Source organism: Mus caroli, chromosome 6, assembly GCF_900094665.2.
Source record: "Mus caroli chromosome 6, CAROLI_EIJ_v1.1, whole genome shotgun sequence".
NCBI lineage: Eukaryota > Metazoa > Chordata > Mammalia > Rodentia > Muridae > Mus > Mus caroli.
The window spans coordinates 133,075,783-133,084,697 of NC_034575.1; positions in this window are offsets into that span (position 1 = coordinate 133,075,783).

Sequence of the window (8,915 nt, forward strand, 5' to 3'; positions counted from 1 at the left end):
GGAGGAGGAGAAGGAGAAGGAGAAGGAGAAGGAGAAGGAGAAGGAGAAGGAGAAGGAGAAGGAGAAGGAGAAGGAGAAGGAGAAGGAGAAGAAGAAGAAGAAGAAGAAAGGGAGGAGGAGGGGGGAGCAGCCTGGTGATATTCTTGGCCCACACTCTCTCAGCTCAAAGGGAAGAGCCAATGTTTTCAACAAAACCAGCTTTGGAATCCCTGAAAGGCAACCGAGGTAACTGTCCCCATCATGACTCCTGTGTCAATGGCATCACATACAGCATAGCTGGCGTGAGACTGACATTCTCCTGCTCAGCTATGTGACTGCCATGATTCAAGTCCTGATTGTTAAAGTCTGATGAAGTCAAGGGACCAACAGCAGATTCAGCCGGAGTGTTTATCCAGATTTCCCTAGTCTGTTCACGAAGGGCTTATCTGGTTATATTATCTTTTACCTTGTGTATATTCAGGTGTGTGTGTGTATGTGTGTGTGTGCCTCTGCATACATATGCATGGCCATGTGGAAGCCAGAGGGCAACCTTGAGTGTTGTTCCTCAAATGTGACCCACCTTTTATTTTAAAACATTTTTATTACTTTATGTATTTGTGTGTGTGGTCACGAGTGTGTCGTGGGACATTTGTAGAGGTCAGAGGACAGCTTGTAGAAGCCTGTTCTTTCCTTCAACCCAGTGGGTCCCAGTGATCACTCTTAGGCCATCAGACTTTGCAGCCAATGCCAATGCCTTTACCTTCTGCATCCTGCCACCTGCTGAGATTATTTTTGAGACAGGGTCTCCTATTGGCTTAGAGCTCACCCACTAGGCTGGCTGGCCAGAGTGCCCCAGGGGCCCACCTACCTGCCTCTCTGGCAGTACAACTGCAACCATAGTCCACCACCACTCCTTACCCTCCTCCCAGCCCCCAGCATGGGTTGTGGGCATTGAACTCAACTGCTCATGCTTGCATGACCAACGCTTTACTGACAGAGCCATCTCCCCAGCCTCACAGTTCTCCTTTCTTCCATTGTTAGTACAAACAGTTCCTCAACCCTTCACATGAGTGTGGACGGACAAGCTTTCCTCTGTGCTCTTGGATGTGCCTCTCCCTTTACTGTTATGTGTTAGTCCACCCTCCGGCTGGAAGATGTGCTTTTCAGAAGAATTCTCCCCTTCCTGCTTTTGTGTTTTAGTCACTCTTTTCATGGCTGTGACCAAACACCTGACACACATCCTAAGGGAGCAAAGATCAGTAATGTTCATGGTTTTGGAGGATCAACGAGTAGTCAGTCACCTGGCCCTGCGTACTTGGGGACATCGTGTTGACAGGAGCATGTGTGTGCCACATGCTGAGGAAGCAAAGAGAACAGGAAGTAAGAACCCAGGACCAAGAGACTCCCAAGCATTCACCTCAGAGACATACTTCTTTCAGCAAGGCCCCACCTCCCAGAGTCCCCAGATCCTCTCAAAAGGGTGCCACTACCTGCATATGGCCTCTGTCCCCACCCCTGCCCCCTCCCAGGAGCCTGTAGGATAGAGCTTTTGCTGGGATGGATTTAATATTATGTCACTGTGGGTGTGGTGATGAAATGGGACTCATTTGCAAAGGCCCTTGAATATTATGAAAACCAGGAACATAGATACAGTCAATAGTCAATACTCACCATTCGCCTGCATCCGTGTTCCTCTGTGGATCCCTGGCTGTCTTGGAACTCACTCTGTAAACCAGGGGAACCTTGAACTCCAAAGATCTGCCTGCCTCTGCCTCCTGAGCGCTGTGATTAAAGGCATTTGAGTTAGTTCTTTATAAAAACTACTATTAAAATATCAACTTATGGTACCCGGAGAGATGGCTCAGCAGTTAAGAGCACTGGCTGCTCTTCCCAGAGGCCCTGAGTTCAATTCCCAGCAACCACATGGTGGCTCACAACCATCTGTAATGGGATCCAATGGCCTCTTCTGGTGTGTCTGAAGACAGCGGCAGTGTACTCACATACATAAATCTTTTTTTAAAAAACACTTTGTTTGTTTGTTTGTTTGTTTGTGTCTGCCCTTAGTACACATGTGCAGGTCAGAGGACAACTTTCAGAAACCAGCTCTCTTCTTCCACCAGGTGGATTGTAGGGATCAAACTCAGGCCGTCAGGCTTGGAGTCCAGTACCTTTACCCTCTGAGCTATCTGTCCCTAGAACATACCACTTTTGAAGTACAGATGCTATCCCATCGGGCCAGTAGAGATGGTTCCGGGGTAAAAAGCACGGACTGCTCTTACAGAGAACTAGGTTTGATTTCCAGTACCACATGCAGCTCAGAACCATCTGTGTCTTCAGTTCCAGGGTATCTGATGCCCTCCATGGATACGAGGCACACATGTAACAAGCAGACCGGCATCTGGGCAAAACAGCCAGACAGTTTTATGTAAACTTGATACAAACTGAGGTCATTTAAGAGGAGGAAACCTCAATTAAGAAAATCCCTCTATCAGATCAGGCTGAAGGCCAGCCTGTAGGGCATTTTCTTAATTAGTGATTGGTGGAGGAGGGCTCAGCCTCTTGTAGGTGGGGCCATCCTGGGCTGATGGTCTTGGGTTCTAGAAGAAAGCAGGCTAAGAAGCCATGATGAGCAAGTCAGCACCCCTCCATGGCCTCTGCATCAGCTTCTGCCTCCAGGTTCCTGCCCTGTTTGAGTTCTGCCTTCATTTCCCTCAGTGATGAGCTGTTACCTGGAAATATAAGATGAAATAAACCCTTTCCTCCCGCAACGGTCTTGGCCAAGGTGTTTCAGCACAGTTTAGAAACCTTAACTAAAACAACACACATAAAATAAAATAGGAATAAAGAGCCACTCCATGCTATTCTTTGAGGGTGACTAATTACATAAAAAGAAACCCTGTGATTTATGTCATGAAGCAGAATAAAAAAAGGACCATGGACTGAATTTGCGTGGCAGGATTTTCATCATCTTCTCAGACCCATGAAGTCTGCAGACTAGGAAGCTAGACTGCCGTCCAGTTTGACCTCAGTTGGCAAAGGAGGAAGAGACCTAAGACTGTCCAGGGCTGACCATGGGAGTGGAGTTGGGGGGTGGGGGTAGAAAGTGGGCGGAGAGGCAGGGGATGTCAGCAGCTCAGCAGCAGAAAGAACTCTAAAATCAGTGACCTGGCAAAGTCATCAAGAGAAAGTATGGTAGGATGAAGTCTGACTCAGTAGAAGGATGCTGGGGAGAGTTTTGTCTGTGAAAGCGGGTAGGTGGTGTTAATACCACAGAAAGACCCAAGTCACGGCCAAATTAATTATCACAAGCTTTATTTGTGTACGGGGGCTGTCTGTCTCCCCCGATGATGGGGTTCAAGTGATCACCACTGGACATGGGGAAGGTAAGGTTTTTGTATCTCAGGAGTAGGGGGTTGTTTCCAAATGGGGGATTTGGCAGGCAGATGAGTGGGGTTCACAAAAGCAGAACATAAGCATACCAAACGGGCTGTAGCAATCTTCTGAAACAAAGGCATTGTTGCAAGGTGGTCAGGACAGCAAGGTCAGAGCAAGCTTTTGAAACAAAGGTCTGGTTGCAGTTTCCTAGAATCGGCAGTGCAGGGCATTTGGAGTTAAGGTGCCAGGCAGGGCATGGCTTAATCCCCGAGAAACAGATTTAATCATAAACAGGGATGGACCTCGGTTGTCTTTACTCTAAGACTGCTTTTAAGCCCAAGATGGAGGCAGGCTGATTTACCAGTGGGTTGAACTGTCATATACCATGACCCTGAGTCTTTACCTTCTAAGTGTTCTGCACCCTTCCAAAATATTACCCCTAGCTGGGAACCAGCTGTGTGTGGAACATTTCACATTCAAATCAGGATCTCACTATGTAATCTACACTGGCCTGGAACGAACCGTGTAAACTCAGACTGTTCTAAAACTCATGGCAATTCTGCCTCAGCTTCACCAGTTCAGGGATTAAAGACATGAGCCATCAGATCTGCTTTTTTTTTCCTTTTTGTTTAAGAGACAGGGTTTCTCTGTGTGACCAGGTTGGCCTTGAACTAACAGATATCCACCTGACTTTGCCCCCTGGGATTAAAGGAGTGTACTACCAAGCCTGGGGAAAGAGTTTGTTTTACACACACACACACACACACACACACACACACACACACACACACCCTGGCAAATTAGAATTTTGGTGGTATTACTCCAAGAACAGAGCACTGAGGACTTCCTCGTGTCTGCTCCCGTGCTGTGGATGCTAATTAACCCTCAAATGATTTCCATGGCTCCAGTTGACCAGTCAGCAGTTTTTTGTTTTTGCTTTCCTTCTATAAACGAGAACATAAGCCCAACATGATAAAAGCAATTCTTGAGCCTGGGGCTTGAGGGAGGAGAGGAAATTCTTCAGTTCTCTGGTCGAACGCATTTCATCACATCCTGGTTTATTTCCTGGAGGCTTTGCTGTTATTGCACTTGGGAAAGCACTGTTTCCAAGGAGAACTACAGAAGACCACATCTGAAATATGAAGAAAAAGATGCACTCCCTGGGGCAGAAACTAAGCTGCAGAGACTGGACCCGCCAACACTGACCACATCGCCCCCAAGTATGCGCTTACAGTCTGAGAAAGCAACGGGAACTTGAGTAAACACAGAGTCTTTGAATGTCTGCTGTAAGATGCCATTATCCTGACCTGGTCCTCAAGCGTGTGTGCACAGACTGAAACTGTCATACCGTAATGCATGCATATGCGTAATTACTATGCACCTTCTTGTTCCTTGATTTTGGTTGGTTGTTTTCTTTTGATTGGGGCAGGATCTCATGTATCCCACACTGGTTTCCAGTTTTTTGTGTAACTGAAGATGACCTCGAGTCCCCGAATCTCCTGCCTCTGCCTCCCAAGGCAGAAGTGATTGGCAGACAAACCTGATGACCCAAATTTGATCCCTGGATCCCACAGTGGAAGAAGAAAACTGATGTTTGAAAGCAATCATCTAACCTGCACATGTGCACTGACTCTGAGTCTCTGGATCCATGGGAACCTCACAGCCATGTGTTCATCTGCTTACGTGCACTGCCTTTCTCAGACAGAACCTGTCAGAGCTGAATACACTAGCTGTCCTCCCATCTCCAAACCTGTTCCTCCCCCTGAGCACACCTCCTTTTAATATTTTATTTAGTTTTAAAGACCTGGTCTTATTTTGTAGCTCATGCAGGTCTTAGACTTGCAGCAATCCTCTTGCCTCAGATTTCTGGGTGTTAGAATCACAGAAGAGCACTGCTATGCTCAGCTATTTCCCCTTTCCTTTTTGTTCTTGTTTCTATGGTCTCCTAGAATCTATGATGTAGCCCAGACTGGCCTAGAACACACAGCAATCCTCCTGTCTCAGTCTCATACATTTAGGGATTACATGAATAATCTCCGCTACCACACCTAGCTCCTCCTCTTCAGAAAGCAGAAGCGACTTGGAGTGAGGCGACGAAGCCACGACCCTGATCATAGGTTTGTTTCATCCCTTACACAGGGTCCTAAATATCTCCCTCTTCCTCTCCCTCTTCTCCCCCTCCCCCTCCGCCCTAGCTTTTGAGACAGGGTTTCTCTGTGAGGCCCTGACTGCCCTGGAACTTGATCTGTAGACCAAGCTGGCCTAGACCTCACAGAGATCTGCCCGCCTCTGCCTCCTGAGGGCTGCTGGGATTAAAGGCGTGCACTACCGCCCAACCCTAAATATCTCTTTAAAGTAGTGGTTTTTAGTTTAGCAGAACAGAATAACCTGGAAAGATTTTCAAACATACACTGGGCTCCACTCCCTGGGATTCTGATGTAACCTGGCTGGATGGGGCTAGGCTGGGGACAGCATACTCAAGTCACACACTCAAAGCCAGAGGTTCCAACACCCCCACCCCCACCCCGGGCCTCTTCCCAGGAAGCAAATCTGAGTAGGTGGGCTGGGACAGGGGCACATGCCTCAGCCAGGGACTCAAGGGCCTGTGACACAAGCAAACTGGCATTTAGAGAAACATTTGGTACCATATATTAAAAGTTATAATCACTGAAAAAAAGCCCATAATGAACAACATGTCAAATTTCAATAAAAACAGGCTTTTGTGGCTTGGCTCTTGTGCTGCTGCATAAGAGAACAAATCAGGCTCGAGTTTCCAGTCTGTGTGAGCCTCTGGCCCTCCGGGTCCCTCTTACGGGTTTACAAAACCTGGCAGGGTGTTCGGCTGGGCAATGAGGGATTTGTAGTCTTGGATTTTTTGGAGATGTTTTACATATGTACTTTATTGTTAGAGTGCGTGTGTGTGTGCATCTTTGTGAGTGTATGCACGAGTGTGGGTTGGTGCCCCTGTCCCCACATAGAGGCCAGAAGAGAGTGCTAGCTCCCTTGGATATAGAGACCCCCCCTGTTTGCGTCATGCTTGCCCCTTGGGCGCTGGGATCTGAACTCTGGCTTATGACTGTGCAGCAAGCCTTCTTACCTGCTGAGCCGTCTCTCTAGCTCCCCACACCAAACCCTGCTGTTTGGATGGTTTTGTATGGGTGTCTGGAACCTTCTGTTGCCTCTTGTTGGCGAGTTTCTGTTTGAGGCAGTTGAGCTACCGTCATGCTGATGTTTTTCATAGCTTGAGCTGCTCTATCTCTAAAATGAGACAAGTATTTCATAGAACCTATACTTACGGGCCGAGATGTCATCATGAGACTTTACGGCCCTCAGATATAGATGCTATCACCACTGAAGATAACTCACTTTCCTAATATCCAAAACAATTGGAACTTTAGCGGTGTAGTAAAATGGCTTAATTTTTTTTTTTTAATTTTTTTTGAGATGGTGTCTCTTGTAGTCCAGGCTAAACTTGAACTCATTATGTAGCTAAGACTGCCCTTGAACTTCTGATTTTCCATCTCTACCTCACTGAGGGCTGGGGTTACAGATATGAACCACATAGCTTAGGTTCTAATAGTTGCACAGTCTTTAGAAGTATCCAGGGTGCTATCCAGTGGCATTTCCGGAATGCATGCTTTAAGGAGTGAACAATCAATCGCAGAACTCTCTTGAAGTTCTATCCCCACAAGGCTCAGGGTACATTGCTTAACACATTAAGGGAACTGCAGAGAAGTTACCAAAATGGGTAGATACTTAATGAAGGAATGAAAACACAATCTTCTTGACTCTAAAGAGCAGGAACCCAAGTTTGAATTCTCTGTTTCTCTTCTTGCGCCTTCCATCGGTAGGTCGGTATCTCGTGGTTGCCGGTCTGTCTGGAGCTTGCCTGTCTGTCTAGCTGCTGTGCTCTTGTCTGTCTGACTCTGTGCTTATGCCTGTGCCTTTCCCTAACAAAGGGCTTTGCTTTGTATTTATTGAACAGTTTAGAAAACATGGTATAGGAGAGATATGAGGGATTCTTTACAGAAATCATTACCAGAGTTTTCCAGGGGAAGAGGTGAACCCCCCCCCCTTGACCCAGAATAGCACTCAGAACTGCAAACAGACATGATCAATCTATGTCTGTTTGTTGCTCCCAGGACTTAGGGGATCTTTGTTATTTAAGGTTACTTTCATTCTGTTGGCTGCTGTCACCACATGATAACACAATAAATATGAGTATGCATTATTTTGGAGTCAAGAGATAATTTCAGAAAACTGTGTCGCCTCTTCAGGGAACATTGAGGAAGGGATGGGAATAACACAAGCACTGAGGAAGGGTGGGGCACTGTAGAGCCCTGACTTCCGGACAGAACAGCTGTTACACTTGTGAACTCTCAGCAGTTGTGGTGAGCTGTTCAAGATCTACAAAGGATCAAGAGTGTGGATGGAGAGATGAGACCCTACCCCTAGCTGAGGAGCTGTGGGCAGAGCTATTGGCAGTTAATGGCTCCTGGAGAGGGGAGAGTCACTTCTCTTCCTGGGTGTGTCTACTGATAAGTTGCTCTTGCTCCAGGAAATAACCTCACACCTACACTCATTCAAGCATCACTAATAAAGTTCAGTGGGTATTAAAGAAGAAAAGAACTAAAAGTAGGAGGAGAAAGAACTCAGCTGGAGTGGGAAGAAGAGAAGGGAATGGCCTGCTACTTTTCACTGGGCCATTGTACAGACACTCAACCCTCACAGGTCTGATATCCATCATTTGGCTCTCAGGGGGCCATAACTAAGTTGCTCATACAGAAATAGAGGCGTGGGGAGGTCTTCTAAAGGGGAAGAACTGGCCTAGAAGGCACAAAAGCTGGCCACAGCTCGTGACTACAGAGTAGCGATCCCATTTCTTGACTTCTGCTTCCTGGTCTGCAAGGTAAGGGACTATATTTGACCGTCAAGGATACTTGGGACACATCTCTGACTCTGGTCCTATTGTGCCTGGGACATCTAAGAAATTGGGGACAGATGAAATCATTGGGAGGAGGTGGTGTCAGACACAAAGGCACCAACTCATCAAAGGTCCCGAGGTGGCAGGCTGCCTTTCATGGCTACTGCTTGATGCCTTTATGAGCATGGGCTGTTAATGGCACATGAAAGCAAGTCTGTCTGCTGCCCTGTTAGCTCCAGCTGTCTGCAATGCAGCGACACTGTGGGATGTCACCTGCTGGATGGTCTATGGGAATGTCCATGTATGGATATGTTGTGGCTTAGGATCCTGCTACCATTTTATAGACGATTCTAGGACCATCAGAATTTGACCCACTTCCTTCTCCTTCCCTTCCTTCCTTCCTTCCTTCTTTCTTTCCTTCTCTCTCTCTCTCTTTCTTTCTTTCTCTCTCTCTTTTTCTCTTTCTCTCTTCCTTTCTCTCTAACTTTCTTCCTTTCTCTCTAACTTTTTTTCTTTGTTTCTTTCTTTGTTTTTCTTTCTTTGTTTCTCTTTCTTTCTTTCTTTCTTTCTTTCTTTCTTTCTTTCTTTCTTTCTTTCTTTCTTTCTTTCCTTCCTCCCTCCCTCCCTCCCTCCCTCC